Source organism: Somniosus microcephalus, chromosome 5 (genome assembly GCF_052327205.1).
Source record: "Somniosus microcephalus isolate GS21.2 chromosome 5, FLI_Smic_1.0, whole genome shotgun sequence".
NCBI classification, from domain to species: domain Eukaryota; kingdom Metazoa; phylum Chordata; class Chondrichthyes; order Squaliformes; family Somniosidae; genus Somniosus; species Somniosus microcephalus.
This window is the reverse complement of record NC_140991.1, coordinates 316111474-316137401: the sequence shown is the minus strand read 5'-3', so window position 1 is coordinate 316137401 and position 25928 is coordinate 316111474. Positions and strand designations below refer to the sequence as shown.

At 50.2% G+C, this 25928-nt stretch overlaps 1 protein-coding gene and 1 pseudogene across 2 annotated transcripts in view; one reads left to right on the top strand and one right to left on the bottom strand.

Annotated features, from left to right (window-relative positions):
• Nucleotides 1-25928, bottom strand: part of nek11 (NIMA-related kinase 11) — a 362483-nt gene that overhangs the window by 278580 nt on the left and 57975 nt on the right. The gene's annotated exons all lie outside the window — the stretch shown is intronic.
• Nucleotides 30-12524, top strand: LOC147117891 (uncharacterized; annotated as a pseudogene).

Here is a 25928-nt window from a genome sequence, read left to right as displayed (position 1 = left end):
AGAGCTTTGTACCTTGTGTGACTATTTAAATGGATCAGAACTGCAGCATTGGTAAGTGGGCCTCTTGTCGCTAAAAAGCTATGTCTGTATAGAATTTAATTCCCACACAGAACAAATTGTTGGAACATGGGACATGTTGAAACATGGAAAAAGAAGAGGCCGAGAGCTTGATGGGATGTTAAGGCTAGCTTGTATGGGGACCAAACAACAACAACAACTTATATTTATATCACGCCAAAACGTCCCAAGGCGCTTCACAGGAGTATTAAAAGACAAAAAATTTGACACCGATCCACATAAGGAGATATCAGGGCAGGTGACCAAAAACTTGGTCAAAGAGGTCGGTTTTAAGGAGCGCCTTAAAGGAGGAAAGAGAGGTGGAGAGGTTTAGGGAGGGAATTCCAGAGCTTGGGGCCCAGGCAACAGAAGGCACGGCCGCCAATGGTGGAGCGATTATAATCAGGGATGCTCAAGAGGACAGAATTAGAGGAGCGCAGAGATCTCAGGGGGTTGTGGGGCTGGAGGAGATTACAGAGATAGGGAGGGGCGAGGAGGTCATGGAGGGATTTGAAAACAAGGATGAGGATTTTGAAATCGAGGCGCTGCTTAACCAGGAACCAATGTAGGTCAGCGAGCACAGGGGGTGATGGGTGAACGGAACTTGGTGCGAGTTAGGACACGGGCAGCGAGTTTTGGATGACCTCAAGTTTACGTAGGGTAGAACGTGGGAGGCCAGCCAGGAGTGCAAACACTGCAAGATAGTACGCATTTGTTTATTAACATGTATTTTCTTTGTATATTCACGTAAAGTAATTATAACAAACTTGTGAGCCAAATTAACTAACTTGGCGGAGAGCTTGCTGGGAAATTAAAAGTTAGCTTAGCATACAGAATAAAATCAGGTAACTGAGACGTTACAAAATTAGACTGGTAGAAAGATAGGTGGGAAGCTAAAAGCTGGTTTAGCATAGCGAATAGGAAACATTAGTGTGTGTGTGTGTGTGTGTGTGTGTGCGTGCATCATTAATTAAAACAAAACATTGTGCCTGGACCCCGAGAGCCTGCCAGAAGAAGGCTTTTTGGCTGTAAATGTTTGAAAAACAAAGGAGTAATTAAAATGCAGCTGCTTTTCACACCGGAAAGCAGACAGATAACGTTCTGGGAGCAGACACGATACGGGATGCTACGTGACATGGGGGCTTGAGCTTTGATTCAAAATGGACCCCATGGGAAGGTTAGTAAAGGGCGGGCGGGTGTTTGTGTCATGTTAAGTCAGGCGACAGAAGGAATCCAATCAAAGGAGAAGAGGCAAATTCAAGTTTAGTAAGGGGACAAGGATCATATAAAAACAGACATTTTGTGCTTAGAAAAACTAACGCAGAGGGGGACAGTGAAGTGCATGTCGACAGGCTGAAAAAAAGGCTGAGGGGTGACCTAATAGAGCTCTTTAAAATTATGAAAGATTTTGATCGAGTGGATAGAGAGAGAATGTTTCCACTTGTGGGAAAGACTAGAGGCCATTAATATAAGTGTCACCAAGAAATCCAAAAGGGAATTCAGAAGAAACTTCTTTACCCAGAGAGTGGTGAGAATGTGGAACTCGCTACCACAGGGAGTGGTTGAGGCAAATAGTACAGATGCATTTAAGGGGAGGCTGGACAAGCACAGGAGGGAGAAGGGAATAGACGGTTACGCTGATAGATTTAGATGAGGAAAGCCGGGAGGAGGCTCATGTGGAGCATAAACACCGGCATGGACTGGTTGGGCCGAATGGACTGTTTCTGTGCCGTATATCCTATGTAATCCTACATGTTTGTACTCATATCTGTTTTATCTACTCTGCTTGTAAAGCGCTTTGCATACTGACTGAAAAACTAAAGGTATTTAACCTGAAGCAACAACTATTTTTGTTACTGCTCAAGTAAAGAGACAACGTGGGTCCCTTCACATACGTCACAAGCCCCTGTAGCGTGGCCAATCAACCTGACCTGCCCCAATAGGCTATTTGCATCAGAGCCATTTTGAAGTTGAAATCAGGAAAAGCAGCTTCCATTTTAACTACAATAGCAAAATACCGTGGATACAGGAAATCTGAAATAACAACAGAAAATGCTGGAAACACTCAGCAGGCCAGGCAGCATCTGTGGAGAGAGAAACAGAGTTGACGTTCAACTAGCCATTTCAGAACGGTAGCAGATAAAAATCAAGAAATATCCCTATTTTATCGCAGTATCTTTCAATTTTTATTTGCACAGACAGAATCAGTCACACAGATGATATCATCATGTTTACAGCCACCCCTAAAAAAACATGACTTTTCACCAACAACAATGCCCATCAATATCTAGAAAGACATAAGAACATAAGAATTAGGAGCAGGAGTCGGCCATTCGGCCCCTCGAGCCTGCTCCGCCATTCAATAAGATCATGGCTGATCTTCGACCTCAACTCCACTTTCCCGCCCGATCCCCATATCCCTCGATTCCCCACAAGCCCAAAAATCTATCGATCTCAGCCTTGAATATACTCAACGATTCAGCATCCACAGCCCTCTGGGGCAGAGAATTCCAAAGATTCACCACCCTCTGAGTGAAGAAATTCCTCCTCATCTCAGTCCTAAATGGTCGACCCCTTATCCTGAGACTGTGTCCCCTGGTTCTAGACTCTCCAGCCAGGGGGAAACAACCTCTCAGCATCGACCCTGTCAATCCCCCTTGTATGTACATGTACATCTTTGAATGCGAGTAGCTGGGCTCAACTCATATGAGGTCAACTGCAAGATAGTGAATTGTAAGAACGTGAGCTTTTATGTTTTTAATGGGGTTTGATTGGGACAAAATGCACTTTTTGTAAGAAAAACGAAGGACCCAGTTAGTGGGAGAGGTAAAGGGCTCTTAAATTAATCATCTGCAGCAAGAAAAGAGAGAAGAAAATAATAAACCGGGAGAAACACAGTCACGTTGCTCTGTACCCAGCAGCGACTTGCTTTATTTCTGTTTACCAAAGTTGGCAATTGCTGGACACATTAGTTGGGACTGGCATGTCGCACTAAATGGCTTTTTACAGCTCACAAAAGTTAGCTATGTTCATGTCGTGTTGCTGCAAATCGCACCAAGTCCCGTTCGCCCATCGCCTCGGTGCTCGTTGACCTACATTGGCTCCCAGTCCACCGACACATCAATTTTGAAATTCTCATCCTTGTTTTCAAATCCCTCCGTGGCCTCGCCCCCCCTCCCTATCTCTGTAATCTCCTCCAGCCCCACAACCACCACCCCGAGATATCTGCGCTCCTCTGGCCTCTTGAGCATCCCTGATAATCACTCTACCATCGGTGGCCGAGCCTTCTGTTGCCTGGGCCCTAAGCTCTGGAATTCCCTTCCTAAACCTCTCCGCCTCTCCGTCTCTCTCTCCTCCTTTAAGACGCTCCTTAAAACCTACCTCTTTGACCAAGCTTTTGGTCACCTGCCCTAATTTCTCCTTATGTGGCTCGGTGTCAAATTTTGTTTGATAATCGCTCCTGTGAAGCGCCTTGGGCTATTTTACTCCGTTAAAGGCGCTATATAAATACAAGTTGTTGTTTCAAAGAGTTACGATGCAGAAAATAAACCTCGCAGTCAGAGAGTTAAAGCACGCTTCTTATTCAACCTCAGTTCCCAAAATATATTTCACTGCTCCATTTCATTTACATTGTGTATATTGTGATCACATATTTGATGAGAAAGAGATAATGAATTGTCCCTGCAGACCTTCATCCCTCAAAAGGACTTCCAAATTGTATGTTAGAGGAAAGTATTTTCAAGGTTCATCTGCTGCAGGCTAGTTTACAGCAGTCTTGTACACAAGGTGATTTAAACTCATTTCAGCACTGCACACAATCAGCGCACTTCCCTCGGACTTATAGATCATACATTGCCGAAGTAAATCAATGTGAAATGATTCAAGTACTGTATTATTACCTCCAAATCCATCAAGCATACAGGCTGTGGCCTCATTATGGAAAGACTGTTTTCCCAAGTCCAGACATTTATCAGTTAATTTCGACTGTAATGGGGCTCACCCAGTCGACGCCTTGTCATCCTGAATATACAGGAGTCTTTAGCACAGGTCCAGAGATTCTGCGGTTATCAGTGATCTCACATTAGCTTGTACAGACACTAAGGGCTCGAATTTCCAAGCCCCGAGCAGGCAGGTTTGGAGGCGGGAGTGGTGGGAAAATTGCAGAATCGGGGGGCAGGAACCCATCCCGCCCCCAACCCGCCTCCATGCCAATGTCCCAGGAGGCGGGTACCCGACCTGTGCTGGGAGCCGCCTCCCCGAGGCGGGAAGGGGATTAGTGCCAATTAACTGCCTGTTAACAGGTAGTTAACAGGCAGTTTTTGGCCTAATCCCTATTTTTAGCCCTGAAGTGTGGGCTTCCCAACAGCTCCGAACCACGCCAAGTTAGCGAGGTGGACCGTCGGTCTGAAGGGGTTGGAGGGGTCGAGATGTCTGTTGTGCAGGTGAGTGATGGGTGCATGTGTGCAGAGGTAAGTGTGTGAGGTAAGTGTAAAGTGTTTTAATAAGTTTTACTTACCTTTACTTTCTCCTGCAGGCTTCCTCCCTTCAGTTCTCGGGAGTCCCTCAGCTCACCGGCACAGAAAGCAGAATGGCCGCTGAACTGTCAAAAGCTGCAGCCTCTGCTTTCTGGTCTGGAGAGATCTCTAACTGAGTCTGAGTGGAAGGACTCAAGTTAGAAGACAGACTGTCAGTGTTTGACAGCTTCACTGAGCTGTCAAACGCTGATTTTTCATCTGTCAAAAGCTCTTGACAGGTGAAATGTCAATCACTGATGTCACCAGTAACCAGGTGTCCCTTAATTGGCCTGCTGGGTGGGCTTAACAAGGTCAATCAAGGGAAAATAGCGTGGGTTGGCCACAAGTCAATGGAGGCGGGACTACAACCCAAAAAGTGAGGGTCCCGCCTCCAAAAGCTCCCCATTGACAAAATCGAGCCCTAATTGTTCAGCAGCACATAATGGGCTAGAAATTTGCCTCCCATTAGTGCCACTGGGGTCGATAACGCGACGGTACCGGCTTTGCAACCAGGCGCGGCGAGAGTACTGACACCCGCGAACTTCCCATCGAGGTTTGCAGCGGCGGCAGTAACCCCCCAGCGCCACGATCTCCTGTGCCCGGAGATCGTGACGTCATCGTGCTGTGCATCGCCCCCGGTAGCGTCCCGGACCCGAACTTCGGTTCTGCCCCCTGCGGCATCGTCGAGCGACAACATCGACAGCGGCAGGAGGCGTTGTCAGGGAGGCCGGGCACTTGGGGAGCGCTGTTTAAAGGGGGATGATGGTTGCATCAATGAAAAAACTTTCTGAACGCCTTACTTCAATTTTTCAGCGTTTTCCTCGGCCCTGATCGATCAGCCCTGCACTCTGCTGGCGTGCTCGGGGCTGATCGTGGCGGATTGCGGTTGCCGTCGGCGATGAGGGACCTCCTTTCCATGCAGAGCCTGCAGCGATGGCCCTTCCCTTTCAGGGAGGGAAGGAGCCTCCGTTCCCGGCAGCGCTGCTCTCGACAATGGGCAGCACTGCACCGCTACCGCCCCTCTTGCCGAACTTTAGCGCTCCAAGGGAAGTGGTAGCGCTTGATTTAGCGCTCCACTTCCTTCCTGGAGCGCTAAACCGGAAGTTCGCGTCGGAGTCCCTGGCATAGCGCCCGGCAATACGTTTACGCTACCGCAAAGGTTAGCGACCCAAGCAAGGCGCCGTGCAATTTCTCCCCCAATGAAGCATTAAAGTCTGTGCTGAGATTTTGAGCTTTGGGGAGTCAGGAGGAGAAACCCTTGCCGCAGAATACCCAGCCTCTGACCTGCTCTTGTAGCCACAGTCTTTATGTGGCTGGTCCAGTTAAGATTCTGGTCAACGGTGACCCCCCAGGATGTTGATGGTGGTGGATTCGGCGATGGTAATGCCATTGAATGTCAAGGGGCGCTGGTTAGACTCTCGCTTGTCGGAGATGGCCATTGCCTGGCACTTGTGTGGTGCGAATGTTACCTGCAAGTCAGAGGGCAGGCTGAGTGTTCTGCCAAATGTTTGTCAACGTTTCTCTGCGGTTGGCTGCTGGAAGATTGTCGAATTATGGCTTACCCCTCTGATTTTTTTCTAACCCCCCACCCGCCAACATTGGCGAACCCCAACCACTGCTTGGCCCCTCTCCGCTTAATGTGGAGAACTGAAGGGAGCAGAACACAGGCCTCCATTTCTTAGTTGTAAAAACCATACAAAAATGGTCTAAAAGGGGAATGTTAGAGTTCTCAAATGGTAAAATGATGTAACTGTAACATTAAAATGTTCTGCTGTTAAACACAGCAGTCTCTCTGTGCCAGAAGCATTAAGTTTGGTGAGATTTAAAAAAGAATGTTTTATCTGTCAATTAATGTGCAACAAAGCATGAATTTGAACAGCAATGTGAATGCACCATCTGGCAGGTAGAACAACGGAACAGCAATCCTGTTTACTAATTTAACACTGAAGAGAGACAATGTTTTCGCTCCCCTTTCACACCACTCATTTATTTTGTTTTAAGTTAATTTTTCTCCCAGTTCTTTTAGGTCCCTCTGTGCTGCAGCACATTTCCTCATACACAACCGTCAAGGCAAGGGGCCCACTCCCAGATATCGAGGCAATGCTGCTCCTCCCTTGGTCACCAGAAGGTGGGTTGAGTCACCGCCGGCCCCCCTCCCCAAACCACCCCACTTCCCCCAGCTGAACGCCTTGAAAAGAAAAAGAGACGCATTTCTACAGCGCCTTTCATGGCCTCAGGACGTCCCAACGCACTTTACAGCCAATGAAGTACTTTTTGAAGTGCGCTCACTGTTGTAATGTAGCAAACGCGGCAGCCAATTTGCGCACAGCAAGCTCCCACAAACAGCAATGTGATAATGACCAGATAATCTGTTTTAGTGATGTTGGTTGAGGGATAAATATTGGCCGGGTCACCGAGGAGAACTCCCCTGCTCCTCTTCGAAATAGTGCCGTGGGTTCTTTTACGTCCACCTGAGAGATTAGACGGGGCCTCGGTTTAACGTCTCGTCCGAAAGCCTCTGGTTTCTATTCCCTGTCTAAGGCTAAATGTGCTGAGCAATTCACTGAGAGGAAATTTCAAGGGTGTATCTAAGTCCCTGTCAAACTCATTCACCATTGTGCTGCTCTATCTCCAATTTCTATCAACACCGACAATAACTTTAATGTAGAAAAATCATCCCTAGGCTCTTCACAGGAGAGTAATCAGACAACCATTGTCACTGAACCAAAGAAGGAGCTGTGAGATATCCAAAGAAGGGATATCGAAATGCTTGGTCAAATGGGTACGATTGAAGGAGGGTCTTAAAGGAGGAAAAAGAAGTGGAGAAGTTTAGGGAGGGAATATCACCATTTTCTGATCATCAGATGACATTGAGCTACCACTATACTCTTCTACTTGCGCAGCCGTGGCTCAGTGGGCGGCATCCTCGCCTCTGAGACAGAAGGTTGTGGGTTCAAGTCCCACTCCAGAGACTGGAGCACAAAAACCTAGGCTGACACTCCCAGTGCAGTGCTGAGGGAGTGCTGCACTGTCGGAGGTGCCGTCTTTCGGATGAGATGCTAAACCAAGGGCCCGTCTGCTCTCTCAGGTGGACGTAAAAGATCCCATGGCACTATTTCGAAGAAGAGCAGGGGAATTCTCCCTGGTGTCCTGGGGCCAATATTTATCCCTCAATCAACATCACTAAAACAGATTATCTGGTCATTATCACATTGCTGTTTGTGGGACCTTGCTGTGCGCAAATTGGTTGCTGCGTTTCCCACATTACAACAGTGACTCCACTTCAAAAAGTACTTCATAAAGCGTTTTGGGACGTCCAATGGTCATGAAAGGCGCTATAGAAATACAAGTCTTGCTTTTTTTCTTTAACACTCGTTAAATAAGATGGAGGGAATTTAACCACGGTGTAATTACAGTTTTTTTTAAATATAAAAACTTGTTTTTTGTGAGAGGTCAGCCTGTCCTTGACCAGACCACGAGTGATGGATACAGCCCAAGATCCAAATTACACTGTAGATAATTTAGTGCTCAGTAACACCAAACAAAACCAGGGTGTTGCCTGGGCTGGGGAATTTTAGCTATGAGGAAAGATTGGATCGGCTGGGGTTGTTTTCTTTGGAACAGAGGAGGCTGAGGGGAGATTTAATTGAGGTGTATAAAATTATGAGGGGCCTAGATAGAGTGGATAGGAAGGACCTATTTCCCTTAGCAGAGAGGTCAATAACCAGGGGGCAGAGATTGAAAGTAATTGGTAGACGGATTAGAGGGGAGTTGAGGAGAACTTTTTTCCCCCAGAGGGTGGTGGGGGTCTGGAACTCACTGCCTGAAAGGGTGGTAGAGGCAGAAACCCTCATCACATTTAAAAAGTACTTGGATATGCTCTTGAAGTGCCGGAACCTACAGGGCTACGGACCAAGAGCTGGAAAGTGGGATTAGGCTGGAGAGCTCTTTGTCGGCCGGCACAGACACGATGGGCCGAATGGCCTCCTTCTGTGCTGTAGATTTCTATGATGTTGGTGCTTCTGACCACACTGATACTAGCTTGTTTACTTTATAGGGTTTGATTCAACACCACTTTTAGTGTTGGAAGCAATGCTATATAGGAAATGGGATCTGAATCAAATAACTAGGGTGAGCTGTTTACTCCCAGTTACAATAGAGGATATAATGGATGCAGTGGGCGAAAAGAATTTGGAAATCACTTTGTATTCACTTCAATGGATCTGACTAATTGTCGTCATCAACAGAGTATTACATGTGTGATGATACCACTGATAAAACAAATAAGACCGCAATTACATTGGATATCGAAGCATGACTTACTAAATGGGAACAGTCAGAAATCAATGTTAGCAATCAATAGATAGTGCGCAAATAAATTGAAAAACTTTGTGAACTAGTTGGCAAAAGAACTAGAAGGGAAATGAGGAATTTTTTTTCCCCACACAGAGGGTTGTTAAGATCTGGAACGAGTTATCTGAAAGGGCGGTGGAATCAGATTCCATGGCAATTTTCAAAAGGCAACTGAACATGTACTTGAAGAGGGCTAACTTGCAGGGTTATGGGGGCAAAGGCTGGGGAGTGGGACTAAATTGGAGAGCTCTTTCAAAGAGCTGGCACAGGCACGACGGGCCGAATGGCCTCCTTCTGTGCTGTGAGGTTCTATGATTGATTCTATGAACTACAGTGCAGAATCTGGGTCAAGGAAGTCCCAGGTGGTTGGCCAGGCAAATGGTAAAATGCATTTTATATAAGTGGTCACAGTCAGATAAGTGCATTTTCGATGCACATTGAGATCGCAGCCCCGTCTGCAGTCAAGCTAAACATCGCACTCAAGGTTCCTCAGTGAATAAACAGCATTGGTTTGCCACTTGGCCAGCTTTTCACCAGCACAACTGGCTTTTCCAAACAGACATCAGTTGCGAGTTTTAATTGCCGATACTGTGGCCGATTTTTCAATTAAAGGATGTAGAGCACAGACAGATGTTTGTTAAGGCTGCGTAGCAACTTCCATAGCATCGGTCTAGTTCTTAGTAGATATTAATCTAGAGCGGAAAACCACCGTTAGATTTGGCACTGCAGTAACTTCATGGAGAGATGTCAATAAGGTTTCTTCATCAAAGATAGTTCTTCGAACTACTGCTCTCGCCGCATCTTGAGATCCACGCTCAACGCCATGCGCCGCCACATGAACAACCTCGACCTCTCTCTTCAGCAGCACCGACGCACTCTATTTCAAAGCTGTCCGGGTCCACAGTTCCATTTCATCCTTCGACTCATCTGACGCTTCAACAAAATACTTTTTATCTTCCTTTCTGATGTCAAGGATCGCAAGCTTCATCAACTCGTGGACACCAACGCCCCCCCAGATCCTTCTTCCCTGTTACTTTCCTCTGATCCCATCCCTTCGTCCAATCTCACCCCCTGCCGTATTTTCACTATCCCCTCTGACCTTCCCCTCTCTGACCCCGAACGATCAGTCCTCAGCAAAGGCCTGAGCTTCATCCCCTTACGCCCCCATCTGAATGAATTTCGAGCTCGGCACGATGCTGAGCTCGTCTTCCATCGCCTTCCTTTCTGTGCCCACTTCTCTAGCCAGGTGTCTTCCCCCCGCACGGCTGATCCTTTCTCCCGCTTTCTAAATTCTCGTTCTACTTGGACCCCTCCCTCTGGCCTCTTACCCTCTCTAGATCTTTTCATTGCCAACTGCCGACGTGACATCGGCCGTCTCCATTTCTCTGCTCCCCTCACTCACTCCAACCTACCTCCCTCTGAACTTGCAGCACTCCGTTCTCTCCGATCCAACCCTAACATTATCATTAAACCTGCTGATAAGGGTGCTGCTGTTGTTGTTTGGCGAACCGACCTCTACCGTGCGGAAGCTGAATGCCAACTCTCCGACATCTCCTCCTACCTCCGCCTGGACCATGACCCCACTAGCAAACATCAAGCCATTGTTTCCAAGTGTGTCACTGACCTCCTCTCCTCCTCTGGAGATCTTCCCTCCATGGCCGCCAACCTCATAGTCCCCCAACCCCGCACAGCCCGCTTCTACCTCCTTCCCAAGATCCACAAACTGGACTGCCCTGGTAGACCCATTGTTTCAGACTGTTCTTGCCCCATGGAACTTATCTCTTCCTATCTCGACTCTATCTTTTCTCCCCTTGTCCAGTCTCTTCCCACCTACATTCGCAACTCTTCCGACGCTCTCCATCACTTTAACAGTTTCCAGTTTCCTGGCCCCAACCATCTCCTTTTCACCATGGACGTCCAATCCCTCTACAACTCCATCCCCCACCAGGACGGCCTTCGGGCGCTCCATTTCTTCCTTGAACAGAGGCCCAACCAGTCCCCATCCACCACCACCCTCCTCCGCCTGGCTGAACTTGTTCTCACATTGAGCAACTTCTCCTTTGATTCCACTCACTTCCTCCAAATTAAAGGTGTTGCTATGGGTACCCGCATGGGTCCTAGCTATGCCTGCCTGTTCATGGAATATGTGGAACATTCTTTGTTCCAGTCCTACTCAGGTCCCCTCCCTCACCTCTTTTTCCGGTACATCGATGACTGTATTGGTGCCGTTTCCTGCTCTCGCCCTGAACTGGATAAGTTCATTCACTTTGCTTCCAATTTCCACCCTTCCCTCACCTTCACATGGTCCATCTCTGACTCTTTCCTTCCCTTCCTTGACTTCTCCGTCTCCATTTCTGGCGATCGGCTTTCGACAAACATCCACTACAAGCCCACCGACTCCCACAGCTACCTGGACTACACTTCCTCCTACCCCACCTCCTGTAAGGACTCTATTCCATTCTCCCAGTTTCTCCGTCTCCGCCGCATCTGTTCTGACGATGCCACCTTCCATACCAGTGCTTCCGACATGTCTTCCTTTTTCCTCAACCGAGGATTCCCCTCCACCGTGGTTGACACGGCCCTTGACCGTGTCCGTTCTATTTCCCGCACTTCTGCTCTCACCCCTTCCCCTCCCTCCCGGAACCACGATAGGGTTCCCCTTGTCCTCACCTTTCACCCCACCAGCCTCCACATTCAACGGAGCATCCTCCGCCATTTCCGCCACCTCCAACGTGATCCCACCACCAAACACATCTTCCCCTCACCTCCCCTTTCAGCATTCCAAAGGGACCGCTCCCTCCGCGACACCCTGGTCCACTCCTCAATCACCCCCAACAGCCCTTCTCCTTCACCTGGCACCTTCCCGTGCAAGCGCAGGAGATGCAACACATGCCCTTTTACCTCCTCCCTTCCCACTGTCCAGGGCCCCAAACACCCCTTCCAGGTGAAACAGCGATTTACTTGTACTTCTTGCAATTTAATATACTGTATTCGCTGCTCACGATGCGGTCTCCTCTACATTGGGGAGACCAAACGCAGATTGGGCGACCGCTTTGCGGAACACCTCCGTTCAGTCTGTAAGGGTGACCCCGAGCTTCCCGGTCGCCTGTCACTTTAATTCACCGCCCCATTCCCACTCTGACCTCTCTGTCCTCGGGCTATTGCATTGTTCCAATGAAGCTAAACGTAAGCTCGAGGAACAGCACCTCATCTTTCGATTAGGCACTTTACAGCCTGCCGGGCTCAACATTGAGTTCAACAATTTCAGATAATTATCCCTGCCCCCATTTTTCATGCAGTATGATTTTTGCCATTCCCATTTGCAACATTTTATCTTTCCTGCCTCTTACAAAAGTACAGGATGTTCTTTCAATTGTTTCCTCCCCTCCTAACCCCCCCCCCCCACCGCCCCCACCCACCGTCTCTGCACCTGCTTAATATCTGTTACATCTCCAGCTTTTTCCACTTCTGATGAAGGGTCCCAGACCTGAAATGTTAACTCTGTTTCTCTCTCCACGGATGCTGCCTGGCCTGCTGAGTATTTCCAGCATTTTCTGTTGTTATTTCATAGTACTGGAGATGTTTGCCCATATTTACTAGAATGATTCCAGGGATGAGGGACTTCAGTTACGTGGATAGACTGGAGAAGCTGGGATTATTCTCCTTGTAGCAGAGAAGGTTAAGAGGAGATTTGATAGAGGTGTTCAAAATCATGAAGGGTTTTGATAGAGCAGATAGCGAGAAACTGTGGCAGAAGGGTCGGCAACCAGAGGACACAGATTTAAGGTGATTGGCAAAAGAACCAGAGAGGAGATGAGGAAAATTGTTTTTACGCAGCGAGTTATTGTGATCTGGAATGCGCTGCCTGAAAGGGCGGTGGAAGCAGATTCAATAGTAATTTTCAAAAGGGAATTGGATAAATAGTTGAAGGGAAAGAATTTACAGGACTGTGGGGAAAGAGCAGGGGGAGTGGGGCTAATTGGAGAGCTCTACCAAAGAGCCGGCACAGGCACGATGGGCCAAATGGCCTCCTTCTGTGTTGTATCATTCTATGATTCTAGCTGTCAAATTGTCACAAAGACATGCACATTACCGGGATGCAATGTTCCTGCCACTCATTCGCTTTTGAATGAGGGAAGCACTTATATCTGTATGCCATGCCAGTGCTCACCCTTCTTCGGAGAATTTTGCACCCACATTGCAGGCAGGGTGGACAAAGGGCAGAGGCTTCAGGCTGAGAGACGGTGGGCCCACACATCCCAATCTAGAAGATTAACAAAAGCTCCAAATGAGCAGGCACAGCTCCGAGCAAATGGCTCTGAATGCAAGCCTGTAACATGTGAAAACTAGTATTGGCACAATTGATGGGCTCGTGACATTACGCTATAGGTATACCCAACACTCCTTCACTTCAGATGAGACGTTAAACCGAGGCCCCGTCTGCCCTCTCAGGTGGACGTAAAAGATCCCATGGGCACTATTTCGGAGAAGAGCAGGGGAGTTCTCCCCGGTGTCCTGGGCAATATTTATCACTCAATCAACATCACTAAAACAGATGATCTGGTCATTATCACATTGTTGTTTGTGGGAGCTTGCTGTGTGCAAATTGGCTGCCGTGTTTCCTACATTACAACAGTGACCACACTTCAAAAAGTACTTCATTGGGTGTGAAGCGCTTTGGGATGTTCCGAGGTTGTGAAAGGCGCTATAGAAATGCAAGTCTTTCTTTCTTTTTCTTTTTATATTGGAGGAAATAAACCAGAAACATCCTGGCTGTAATGCTGAAGATTTGAGTATCAGGACGCGTTGATCACCAGGTCCACCCCCGCCTCCTCAGCCAAGCTGTGTCAGTGCAGCTAATACCACCATCTACTGGGCAATATGGAAGATAGCCTAGATATATCCTATCCACAAAACAAATGTGATAAATCTAATCCAGCCAATTACCACCCTATCAGCCTCCTCCCAATCATCAGCCAAGTGATGGATGGAATCATCAATAGTGCTATCAGGCAACATCTACTCAACAGTAACCTGCTCACCAATACTTTGTCTATGTTCTGCCAGAACCACCCTGATAGATTTTTGGACTCTAGGGGAATCGAGGGATATGGGGATCGGGCAGGAAAGTGGAGTTGAGGTCGAAGATCAGCCATGATCTTATTGAATGGTGGAACAGGCTCGAGGGGCCGTGTGGTGGAGCAGGCTCGAGGGGCCGTGTGGTGGAGCAGGCTCGAGGGGCCGGGTGGCGGAGCAGGCTCGAGGGGCCGAATGGCCGACTCCTTCTCCTAATTCTTATGTTCTTATAACCTCCACAAAAAGACAGCTTGTTTGATTGGTGAGCAGCCACTGGCCTCAATATCCAGCCTCCTCACCATTGATGCAACATTCCTGCGGTATATATTACCCGTAAAACTGACCAAGCCTACTTCAACAACACCTCCCAGCCCTGTGATCGATGCCACTGAGAAGGATAAGAGCAGCAATACCATCACCTCCAAGTCACACACCCAATCCTGACTTGGAGACATACTGGGCTCGATTTTCATTGGGCCGTGGAGGCGGGATTGGAGGCGTGTGAGGGGTTAAAATCACAAAATCGGGGGGCACGAACCCATCCCGCCTCCATGCCAGTTTCAAAGGAGGCGGATACCCGACCCGCACTGGGACCCGCCTACCCGAGGCGGGAAGGGGATTAGTGCCAATTAACTGCCTGTTAACAGGTAGTTAACAGGCAGTTTTTAGCCTAATCCCTATTTTTATTCCTGAAGTGTGGGATTCCCGACGGCTCCAAACCACGCCAAGTTAGCGAGGTGGACCGTCGGGCTGAAGGGCTTGGAGGGTTCGAGATGTCCGGTGTTCAGGCGAGTGATGTGTGCATGAGTGCAGAGGTAAGTGTGTTTGGTCTGTGTAAAGTGTTTAAAGAAGTTTTACTTACCTTTACTTACCTTTACAGCCTTCCTTCCTTCAGGTCTCGGGAGTCCCTCATCTCACCGGCACAGAAAGCAGAATGGCCGCGAGCTGTCAAAAGTTGCAGCATTCAGCTTTCTGTTCTGGAGAGATCTCTAAATCATCCTGAGAGGAAGGAATTAACTTGGAGTACAGATTGTCAGTGTTTGACAGCTTCAAACAGCTGTCAAATGCTGATATTTCATCTGTCAAAAGCTCTTGACAGGTGAAATGTCAATCTGTGACGTCACCTGTTGCCAGGTGGCCCTTAATTGGCCTGCTGGGCCCGTTGGGCAGGCTCAACAAGGTCAATCAAGTGAAAATCGCGTGGGTTGGCCACAACTCGATGGAGGCGGGACTACAACCCCAAAAGTTGTAGTCCCGCCTCCTACACGCCTCCAGTATCAAAATCCAGCCCACTGTCTTTCATTCATCAGCACTGGGTCGAAATCCTGGAATTTCCCACCTAACGCCATCACTGGGAACGCCAGCCCCACAATGACTGCAGCAGTTCAAGAAGGCAGCCCATCAGCACCTTCAAGTAGCATGAGTAAAATGCAGAGGCCGAGAGATTCATCACTTAGCGAGGGTAGTGGTTATATTACTGGACTAGTAATCTAGGGGCCTGAGCTAATAATCTGGAAAATGGCAGTACAAACCCTACCAAGGCAGTTTGAGAATTTGGATTTTTAAAATCTAGAAATAAAAAGCTGGTATCAGTAAAAGTGACCTTGAAGCTGTTAGACTGCCTGATATACCTATCAATTCGTCCAATAAAAAGCGACGAGTTAGGAACGTAACTAAAGGTTTTTATTGACTAAATAACAGAGCCCACCCTCGTGGGTGATCGAGTCCAACAAGGAGGAATACCAGCCAGTCGACTACCTTTATACCTGGGCAGGTAGGTGGAGCCATGGGCGGAGTCGGAGGTGGTCAGCCCAGGTATAACAGCGCGACAAGAGGCGACCTCGTATCGTGATACAACAGTGATAACGGTGATAACAATACAACAGTGATAACTATAGTGTAACGATAAAAGTGGTTTACCACATTCACCCCTTGTTTAGATTTGAGTCCGGCGGGGTGAAGTGTACTACCAGTTCTGGTATGTCAGTCTGTCCGGAGGCCTCGTAAGCCTCTCCGATCGTCGCAGCGGCGGTGCTGCATTATCCGGTGTTAGTGCTGGTGTCTGCGTGGTCGGCGAAGGCTCGTGGGGTTCCGGCATGCCGTCTACCTGGGCTGGAATTGGGGGGGTGGTGGGGGGGGGTAAAGGTGGTGTCTCCGGAGTGCCCGAGGGTGCGAGGTCTCGTAAGGAGACAGTGTCCTCCCGCCCGTCTGGGTAAGCCACGTAGGCGTACTGGGGGTTGGCGTGCAGGAGGTTCACCCTTTCGACCAGGGGGTCTGTTTTATGGGCCCTCACGTGCTTTCGCAGCAAGACGGGAAGAGAGGTCAGCCAGGTTGGTAGAGTGGTTCCCGTAGTCGACTTCCTGGGGAAAACAAACATTCGTTCATGGGGGGTGGCGTTAACGGCAGTGCAAAGTAGTGACCGGATGGAGTGCAGCGCTGTCGGGAGGACTTCCTGCCAGCGGGAGGTTGGGAGGCCCTTAGACTTTAAGGCTAAGAGGACGGCCTTCCATACCGTCGCGTTCTCTCTTTCCACCTGGCCGTTCCCTTGGGGGTTGTAGCTGGTGGTCCTACTTGCTGCAATACCTCTCGCTAGTAGGAACTGACGGAGTTCCTCGCTCATGAAAGAGGAGCCCCGGTCACTATGTATATAGTTTGGGAACCCGAACAAGGCGAAGAGGTCGTTCAGGCATTTAATGACCGTGGTACTGGTCATGTCTGGGCAGGGGAAGGCAAAGGGGAAACGGGAGTACTCATCAACAATGTTGAGGAAGTACACATTACGGTCAGAGGACGGGAGGGGCCCCTTAAAGTCGATGCTCAGGCGCTCGAAGGGGCGGGTGGCCTTGATCAGGCTTGCTCTGTCCGGCCTAAAGAAGTGCGGTTTGCACTCGGCGCAGGTCTGGCAGTTCCTGGTTATGGTCCTGACCTCCTCGATGGAGTAGGGCAGGTTGCGGGCCTTAATGAAGTGGTAAAGTCTGGTGACCCCGGGGTGGCAGAGGTCGTTGTGGAGGGTCTGAAGTCTATCACTTTGCGCGCTGGCGCATGTAATTCGTGACAGAGCATCGGGGGGTTCGTTCAGCTTACCTGGCCGGTACAAGATATCATAATCGTAGGTGGAGAGCTCGATTCTCCACCTCAAGATCTTGTCATTCTTGATTTTGCCCCTCAGCTTGTTATTAAACATAAAAGCGACCGAACGTTGGTCGGTAAGGAGGGTAAATCGTTTGCCTGCCAGGTAGTGCCTCCAGCGTCGTACCGCCTCCACAATCGCCTGGGCCTCCTTCTCGACCGACGAGTGTCGGATCTCAGGGCCCTGTAGGGTCCTTGAGAAGAAGGCCACCGGTCTCCCCTCCTGGTTAAGGGTGGCGGCTAGGGCGAAGTCGGATGCATCGCTCTCGACTTGGAAGGGGATGGACTTAATGAGGGAGAAGGCTGCGCACGCTTCCTCCGTAAGGGGGAAGGATGTGGACTTCATGAGGGGTCTGGCTTTGTCCGCATAATTGGGCACCCATTGGGCATAGTAGGCGAAGAGCCCCAGGGTTCTCTTAAGTGCCTTAGGGCAGTGGGGGAGGGGTAGCTCCATGAGGGGGCGCATTCTTTCGGGGTCGGGGCCGATGAGTCCGTTCTCTACTACACAGCCAAGGATGGCAAGGCGCGAGGTGTTAAACACACATTTCTCCTTATTGTAGGTGAGGTTCAGCCGTTGGGCTGTACGGAGGAATTTCTCCAGATTCACGTTGTGGTCCTGCCGGTCGCGGCCGCAGATGGTGACGTTATCTAGGTAGGGGAATGTGGCCTGCAGTCCGTTCTGGTCAACCATCCGGTCCATCTCCCTTTGGAAGACCGAGACCCCGTTGGTGACACCGAAGGGGACCCTAAGGAAGTGGTATAGGCGCCCATTCGCCTCGAAGGCGGTGTACTGGCGGTCCTCGGGGTGGATAGGGAGTTGGTGGTAGGCCGACTTAAGGTCGATGGTCGAGAATACGCGGTATTGTGCAATCTGATTGACCATGTCAGATATGCGGGGAAGGGAGTATGCGTCCAGCTGGGTGTATCTGTTTATGGTTTGGCTGTAGTCGATGACCAGGCGATTTTTATCGCCGGTCTTAACGACCACGACCTGGGCACGCCAGGGGCTGTTGCTCCCCTCGATGATGCCCTCCTTCAGGAGACGCTGCACCTCAGAGCTAATGAAAGCTCTGTCCCCAGCGCTGTACCGCCTGCTCTTGGTAGCGACGGGTTTGCAGTCGGGGGTGAGGTTAGCGAACAGGGAAGGTGGCGGCACCTTGAGGGTGGATAGGCTGCAGGTGTTACGCGGTGGGCGGTTTAACCTTCGCTGGTTGTCGACTGTGAGTGGGGGGAGGGGTCCACCGTATGCTAGGGTTACACTTTGGAGGTGGGATTGGAAGTCCAGCCCTAGTAGGACGGCAGCGCAGAGCTGGGGGAGGACGAGGAGTTTAAAGTTTTTATACTCTGTACCCTTAACCGACAAGGTCACAGCACAGTAGCCGCTAATGTCCGTGGCGTGGGACCTCGATGCCATCGAGATTCGGTTGCGCGTTGGCAGGACAGGGAGGGAGTAGTGGCTCACCGTGTCTGGGTGGATGAAGCTCTCCGTGCTTCCGCTGTCGAACAGGCAGGTCGTGGCGTGGCCGTTTACTTTGATGTCCATCATCGACTTGGACAGGTGGTGTGGGCGGGCTTGATCCAGAGTGACGGAGGCTAGCGTGTAGGTAAGCGAGTCGTTGTCGTCTGCGGGCGAGGCGGTCGTCGGGTCCGGGGGCTCGGTGGCAGTCGGGCGTGGTGGGTAAAATGGCGTCTCCCACGAGGTAGGACAAAATGGCGGAGAAGATGGCTGCCCCCATAACTCACATGAGGCACTATTGGGGTCGGTTGCCTTGATCAAAGATGGCCGCCCCCATGACTCACGTGTGGGGATACTGGCCTCAGTTGCCGTGAAAGAAGATGGCCGCCCCCACAGTTCGCATGAGGCACTGCTGGCCTCTGAAGATCCGCTCCTGCAGGCCTTAGAGAAATGGCCTTTCTTCCTGCAGGTTGTGCAGGTAGAGTTCCTGGCTGGGCAGCGCGACCTCGGGTGCTTCTCCTGGCCGCAAAAGAAGCAGCCGGCGGCCCGATCGCGGGTGCCCGATGTCGGAGCCGGTACCGGGGGTGGCGGGCCCGGTCGGGTCCGGGACGCCGACGCTGAGGTAGGTCCCGGGGGCGGCGCTGCGAAGGGTATTGCGGTAGGGGTCGGGCCCGAGTCCCAGGGTCGCGAGCAGTACCTGGAAAACGCCTCCTGGTCCTGATGGGCCACCTCCAGGGAGAGAGCGAGGGCTTCAGCTTTGTCCAGGTCGAGGTCTTTAGCTTCAAGCAGTCTTTGCCGTGAGTAGTCGGACCGTAGGCCTTTCACAAAGGCATCGCGGATATTATCTTCCGTATTTTCAACAGCCGTCACCGTTTTAAAGTCACAGTTCCTGCCGAGTGCTCTTAGCGCCCGTAAAAATTCAGCTACAGACTCTCCTGGCTGTTGCGGGCGGGATCTTAGGAGGTGCCTGGTGTACATGTAATTTACCGGGCTGCGGTACTGCTGTTTCAGTAGGTTGATAGCGGCCTCGTACGTAGTCGTGTCCTGTATGAGTGCGTATACTCTCGGGCTCGCTTGGGCGTTCAGAAGTCTTAGTTTGGATCTCTGCGGGGCGCCGGATTCTTCCAGGTAGGATTCGAAGCAGTCCAGCCAGTGTTTGAAGTTGAGGGCTGCGTTTGCTGCCTGTGGGTTTAGATCCAGGTACGGTGGTTTGAGGGCTTGCAGCCAAGCCGGCTGGTGTGGCTGTGCTTCTGGGAGGGCTTCTGGCTGGCCAGTAGTAGACATCTTTAACGATAAAAGTGGTTTACCACACTGCCATAATGGGGTTGTTATCTCAACTATCCTCTGAAGTGGCCTAGCAAGCCACGCAGTTGTATAAAACTACTACAAAGAATATGGCAGCAGTGCTTTGATACGGCCCACAACCTTCTCAGGGCACTGAAGAATGGGCAATAATTTAAAGTGTCAGCCGTGGCTCGGTGGGCAGCACCCTCGCCTCTGAGGCAGAAAGTTGTGGGTTCAAGCGATCTGAGCGCAAAATCCAGGCTGACACTCCCAGTGCGGTGCTGAGGGAGTGCTGCACTGTCGGAGGTGCCGTCTTTCGGATGTGATGTTAAACCGAGGCCCCGTCTGCGTTTTCAGGTGGCCGTAAGAGATCCCGCGGCCACTATTTCGAAGAAGAGCAGGGGAGTTCTCCCCAGTGTCCTAGGGCCAATATTTATCCCTCAATCAACATCACTAAAAACAGATGATCTGGTCATTATCACATTGCTGTTCGTGGGAGCTTGCTGTGCGCAAACTGGCTACCTCGTTTCCTACATTACAACAGTGACCACACTTCAAAAAGTACTTCATTGGCTGTAAAGCGCTTTGGGACGTCTTGAGGTCGTGAAAGGCGCTACAGTATATAAATGCTAGTCTTTCTTTTAAATGCAATAATATCCCAAGGACTAATTTTTCCGGCACAGGTACGATGGGCCGAATGGCCTCCTTCTGTGCTGTATCATTCTGGGAAGCAGAGAGAAACTTGCAGAAATTGTAATTGCGGTGTTGCATTCTCACGGCCAAACGCGTACTGCAGCAACTTTGGTTCACCCGATTGCTGAGAGACTTTCAAATTCAATGGGCGAAAAATTGAGTCACGCCCCCCCTTTGGGGCGCTGACTTCGCCGGGGCGCAATTAGTGCCACCACGACCGAAATTGAATGGCGCCGCGGTATTGCAGGCCTTCCTCCCCCTTCTTAAAGGGGAGGGGCCTTGCGCAGCGCGACCCGGGGTCCAGCTGGGCCCCCGGGTATCAGGAGTGCCAGCAAAAGAGCCCGGCACTCAAGAGAAGTGCCGGGCTCATGGAGCGCAGCCGGCACTCCGCAGAGGGGGAGGGGAGGTTGGGGTTGGGTAAGGAGGCCGGGGACGGCAGCGGAGGCAGGTGCTGGCTGGTGGCCAGCAACAAAAGTGGCCGCCCGGCACCTCGCCTTTCTTAAGGCTAAGGGGATCAAGGGATATGGTGAGAAGGCAGGGACAGGGTACTGAGTTTGGATGATCAGCCATGATCGCATTAAATGGTGGAGCAGGCTCGAGGGGCCGAATGGCCTACTCCTACTCCTATCTTCTATGTTTCTATGTTTAAATAGCGCCGCCCCGGCCGCAGGTAGGCACCCCCCCCTGAACCCGTCAGACACAGCATCCGGCGGTAAGTCAGAGGGCGCTACCAAAGATCGCGGCCGGGGCGCAGCGCACGGCAATGGCGTCATCACCAGCGGCGCAGTGCCGCGGGGCGCTAACAGTTAACGCCGCCGCTAACCTCCCGCTGAATTTCGCGGGAAGCGCTGGCGGCGCCGGGCCCGGGCGCGAGTTGCTTTGCACCCTGTTAGCGCCCTCTTAGGGCGCAAAGCAACCGAATTTTTCCCCCCAATGAGTTTTCCCCGGAGGTGAAGCTTTTTTTGTGCAACCTAGTTGGCTTCCAGTAAGGTAACTTTGAAAGCAGCAGAAAGCAAAGCAACATCATTGTATAGCGCATCTTAATAAGCTGCAACTGGTGCAAAACATGCTGTGCGGTATCCATAATGTGACATTTAAAGCGCAGTGCCAGAATCATGAGCTCTCCTTGCAGTGACGATTGGAATTCCTCGAGTGGCCATCGCCATGGTTACTTATTGGTCCTTCAACATCTTCGACCAGTTTACGGAGAGCGGGTCCCATTAAAATAACACAATAAGCATCGCAAGCTTTGCGAAACGAGTGAGATTTATTGTGTGCCGGATATTTATTCACACAACATGCCTTTTTCTTTTAAAAAATAAAATAAAAGTAGCAATGCAGTTCCGCACTACAGGAGCTTTGCATAGTGCACAGGCGGACAATTGGCAATTCAGCGGCGTAGCCCATTGCTTTGTGTGTGTCTGTGAACTCGAATTCTGGCCACCCAACGGGTTTGCAATCAATAAATCATGGGCCTGTCACTCGAAGGGAATTCAAGATTATTGTCACTCAAAAAGGTTGAAAAAAAACGAAAAAATTAGGTACCAATCAGAAGCAGGGACCTTGGCCATATTATTCTCCAGAGACACAGAGATATAAAATGTCTCTCTGCCTCTTTGTGATGCTTTCTTGGCCAATTGTTCTTCATCACCACACTCTTGGAAAGCAATAAGTTTGTCCCTCTTCATGCAACTTTGTTTCTCCACAGCAGCAAAGATAAGCATCTTGAAAATAAAGAAAAATAGCTAATTATATACAGGCTGACTAAGTGATGCAGTAGGCTTATTATACTGCCCTTTTACCACTGGGACGTGAGTTTGAATCGAGACCATTGGGCTGGATAATAACTCAGCACCAGGTCGCAGCCGGTGAGCAGAGAGGAGGGAGGGAGGGATCGGGGAGGCAGGGCAGTGGGGGGGGCGGGGACGGGGGAGGAAGATTGGGAGTCGTGGGCCGTGGTGATTGGAAGTCCGGAGGCCACAAGGAAGATCAGAGGACCGAGCAGAGGGGAGATCGGAAGTATCGGGGTGGGGGGGGGGGTGAGATTGGAGGATGTCCAGAGGAGGAGGGATGTCCTGAACCCGCGGGGGGGCAAGGACACTGTTATAAATCTCGTCATCATAAAGAAACTACTCATGAAATAACACTGGACGGCCAGCTGGTGGCGCCGTCCAAGGAGTATAAATACTCGGGCATGGGCCCACCTTGCCCAGGGTCATTTTGTAAGACAGGAACTAGTGAAGTACAACTAGACCTCCATGTTCTGAAACAAGGTGATTAAAGCCTTGCTTTATGCTCAAACCAAGTGGGTCATGAGTTTTATTACGTCAGACACCGCCTCACCCTTCTGTCCCTCTCTCCTGCAGCAGCTGGTGCTGCTCTACCTAGGCTCTTGTCCTCCTCCCATTCCTCATCTAGACCAGGCAAGATGCCCATCACCGAGCACTCCCTTTCACTTGGTGACTCCTATAAGGTGGAGTAGCACAGCACTTTCTCTTTTTAGGTGAAGTCCTCAGAGAATAGCCGAAATAAATGTTGCTCGAGTGTTGCCAAAGTCTTGAGGAAGTGTCCCAGAAAGTCTTCCGATGTGTTTCAGAGGTCCTCCTCACAGCTCCAGCAGCACTGACCATGAAATGGTGAGTATCCCTTTAGGTGGCGAGTATCCCACTTGAAATCGACATCAACGCTGTGTTTACTCCCAAACAGTTGGTCGCTGTTCGGTAAGGGTATTAGTTGAAGCGCTAGCCACCAAAATGCCATGCAGCCTCTTTAATGAGTGCTAGCCGGCATTTTAAGTGGCAATCAGAGCCTCCGTGCGGCTGTTCCTAGCGCTGGATTCAACTCCTTTACCAAGGTGGCATCTTGCACTAAACGCGGGCTAAACTGGCGTTTCAGTTTAAGACCCCATCTTGGTCATCTCTTCACCCGTTTAACGTCTAAAGTATTCGGTGAGAATACTTTGGCCTTCCGCCATATACCATATGTCTTTCTAACTATTGCCTTCAGTTAGCGTAAGCAACCAGCGGCAGCATGATGCTGTACCAAGGTCCTGTGACAAAGTGTGAGGACAAGACTTGTGTTCACGATTATCTACTTACATTGTGGGTTCAAGCCCCACTCCAGAGGCTTGAGCGGTACTGAGGGAGTGCCGCACTGTCGGAGGGGCAGTACTGAGGGAGCTCCGCACTGTCGGAGGGGCAGTACTGAGGGAGCGCTGCACTGTCGGAGGGGCAGTACTGAGGAAGCTCCGCACTGTCGGAGGGGCAGTACTGAGGGAGCGCTGCACTGTCGGAGGGGCAGTACTGAGGGAGTGCCGCACTGTCGGAGGGGCAGTACTGAGGGAGCGCTGCACTGTCGGAGGGGCAGTACTGAGGGAGTGTTGCACTGTCGGAGGGGCAATACTGAGGGAGTGCCGCACTGCCGGAGGGGCAGTACTGAGGGAGCGCTGCACTGTCGGAGGGGCAGTACTGAGGGAGTGCCGCACTGTCGGAGGGGTAGTACTGAGGGAGTGCCGCACTGTCGGAGGGGCAGTACTGAGGGAGCGCTGCACTGTCGGAGGGGCAGTACTGAGGGAGTGCCGCACTGTCGGAGGGGCAGTACTGAGGGAGTGCTGCACTGTCGGAGGGGCAGTACTGAGGGAGTGTTGCACTGTCGGAGGGGCAATACTGAGGGAGCACTGCACTGTCGGAGGGGCAGTACTGAGGGAGCACTGCACTGTCGGAGGGGCAGTACTGAGGGAGTGCCACACTGTCGGAGGGGCAATACTGAGGGAGTGCCGCACTACCGGAGGGGCAGTACTGAGGGAGCACCGCACTGTCGGAGGTGCTGGCTTTCGGATGAGACGTTAAACCGAGGCCCCGTCTGCCCCCTCAGGTGGACGTTGTCATGAATCTTATCATTCATGAAGAAATGACTCATGAAATAACACTGGGTGGCCAGCTGGTGGCGCCGTCCAAGGAGTATAAATACTCGGGCGTGGGCCCAGCTTGCCCAGGACGTTTTTGTAACCAGGAACTAGTGATGTAACTAGAATCTCATGATTGTGAAACAGTTGATTAAAGCCTTGTTTTATAGTCAAACCAAGTGCTTAGTAGTTTTCTTACGTCAGACGTAAAAGATCCCGTGGCACTATTTCGAAGAGGAGCAGGGGAGTTCTCACCGGTGTCCTGGTCAATATTTATCCATCAATCAACATCACTAAAAACAGATTATCTGGTCATTATCACATTGCTGTTTGTGGGAGCTTGCTGTGTGCAAATTGGCTGCCGCATTTCCTACATTACAACAGCGACTACACTGCAAAAAAAAGTACTTCATTGGTTATAAAGTGCTTTGGGATGTAAAGTGCTGTCGGATGTCCTGAGGTTATGAAAGGCGCTATATAAATGCAAGTATTTTTTCCAATACAATGATACACCAACCCACTAAGCCATAGGCCTAACTAAAACCAATTTGCGTTTTCTATTCCTGCTTGAAACATGAAATTGTCTAATACTTGTGACACCTTTTTCCTTCAGATGCAGCCAATCTAGTTAAAAAAAATCTTTGCGTCTTTCTGCATGTTGTTCTGCAGCTCATTGATTTTCTCTACGGCTTTTTGGGGTTTTCCAGGTAAATAATGTTTTACATCTCCTTGAGTTGAGAGCAAACATCATCAAAAGCCTGCAACACTTCAACGCCCCACACAGAGCAAGTCAAAATTTACTCCCTAATCAAACTTTTCTACCATAAAATGAAAACTGTGTGAACAGTAAGTTTCCATCATTAAATAATGGATAAAATACCACATAATAGGCTCGCCAGCAAAGTTGAAGCCCATGGAATAAAAGGGTCAGTGGCAGCATGGATACGGAATTGGTTAAGTGACAGGAAACAGAGAGTAGTGGTGAACGGTTGTTTTTCGGACTGGAGGAAGGTACACAGTGGTGTTCCCCAGGTGTACATGGTGTACTAGGATCACTGCTTTTCTTGATATATAATGGCCCAGAACTTGGTGTCGGGGGCTTGCCGCGCGTGCAAGCCCCCGATCTGCACTCACCCTGCGCGCTGACATCTGAAGCCCGGGCCTGCTTGCATTTCCTGTCACAGGCCCGGTTCAGATGTCAGCGCGCAGTGCTTACCTGATCCAGCGGCGTAGTTAGTGCAATGTGCCGGCTGGGATTAGGTGAGCACTGTACAACCAATCAGGGGAGGGGAAGGTTCATTCATGAGTTTGAGAGTAAGAACTGTCAAACTCATGAAAACTACGGGGGCCCAAAACACTATTTAAACTTTAAATAAAAATTAAAAAAACATCCCAATCATTAAATTAAGTATAAATAAGTTTAAAAAAATAATTTAAACAGTAATTTTTTTTTTGAAAAAAA